The following is a 1,420-nucleotide window of genomic DNA, read 5'->3' as shown; positions in this document are numbered from 1 at the left end:
CAAAAATCCTTTTTTTTCACTGTAAGAAAGAAAACTCCCTGGTCTTTATTTATTAAAACAATTATTTTTGAACTCTGACTTTTCTTCATCTCTCTCTTATAGGGACTGAAATTATCTAAAGAACCATCAGAAAATTCGCTGCTGTCTGTGTTTTTAGCTGTTGTAGCAAAGCTCTGTTTACATGCAGGCATTCCCCTTTGACATCACTTCCTGTTACTTCACRTGCAMACATCTTAACTGTTCATCTCAGTGGTGTGAAATTGATTTGAAATATGTTATCCATRTTATCTTTCCAAATATGCATTCAYATTTATCACAAAAACTTGATATCACAGGCACTTTAAAGGGTTAAAGCTCTTCAAAGAACTGTTGGTTTTTCATCACGTTCAGGCCACATTAACACAGATAATGTCCAACAACTTTACCTTATAAAGTCACTTCCTTTTGGGAAACATGTTTTCTTGAAGCCACAAAATATCTCCAGTTCTGTTTGTTTCAGTGACTCACTTTTGGCCTTGTAATGCATTGTGTAACTGTGAAGTCTTGTGCATCACTGTAAATCAGATCTGCCCCTGGGGGGCAATGAAAGTCTGAACTGATCTAACCTCCTGTGTTGCAGCTGACACAATGTGTTATGTATATTAGGTGAATGAGCACAATTAACTGTTTATAAAGAATCAGCACCTTACATGGACCAGACAGTTAGTGTTTGTCTCAGTTTGAAAATGATCAGAAAAATTCGTACGGAGTAAAGCTTCACTATTTTTTGAAATTAACAACAAACCTGTTGCTAAACCTAAATTTGTACACAGATCCTGCTAAAAATGTTTTAATGAATTAACTGTGATTTATTTGTCCAGCCAGACCAATTTTAAAATAATAAATTGGATTAAAACAGCAGAAATACCAAACCTGCAATGAAAAATGACATTTAAGTTGTTTTGAACAGAGGACATATTTTTAACAGCATTAGCTGTTAGCTTCTCTGAGTGACTTCTTCTCACTGCTTCTCTATAGCTGTGTTTCCACCGCAAATGTGCGCAAAACTTTGTCAATATTCTGTTAATGTCGAAATCACAGTTTCGCAACTGCGGTGTTTCCATTAAGAAATGCTATTGAAGTCACGCGTGAATACGTTTGTTCTCGTGATGAGTCATTACAAACATGTCGGCAATGGATGTAAACACATACCATAAACACACGCAGACACACACAGACAAACACACAGACAGACGCACAGACAGACACACAGACAGACAGACAGACAGACACACAGACAGACAGACAGACACACAGACACACAGACAGACAGACACACACAGACAGACACACACACACAGACAGACAGACAGACACACAGACAGACAGACAGACACACAGACACACAGATAGACAGACACACAAACAGACAGACATACAG

Source organism: Austrofundulus limnaeus, unplaced genomic scaffold, assembly GCF_001266775.1.
Source record: "Austrofundulus limnaeus strain Quisiro unplaced genomic scaffold, Austrofundulus_limnaeus-1.0 Scaffold976, whole genome shotgun sequence".
Classification (NCBI taxonomy): domain Eukaryota; kingdom Metazoa; phylum Chordata; class Actinopteri; order Cyprinodontiformes; family Rivulidae; genus Austrofundulus; species Austrofundulus limnaeus.
The sequence above is the reverse complement of the archived record's forward strand: the minus strand, read 5'-3'. Positions refer to the sequence as shown.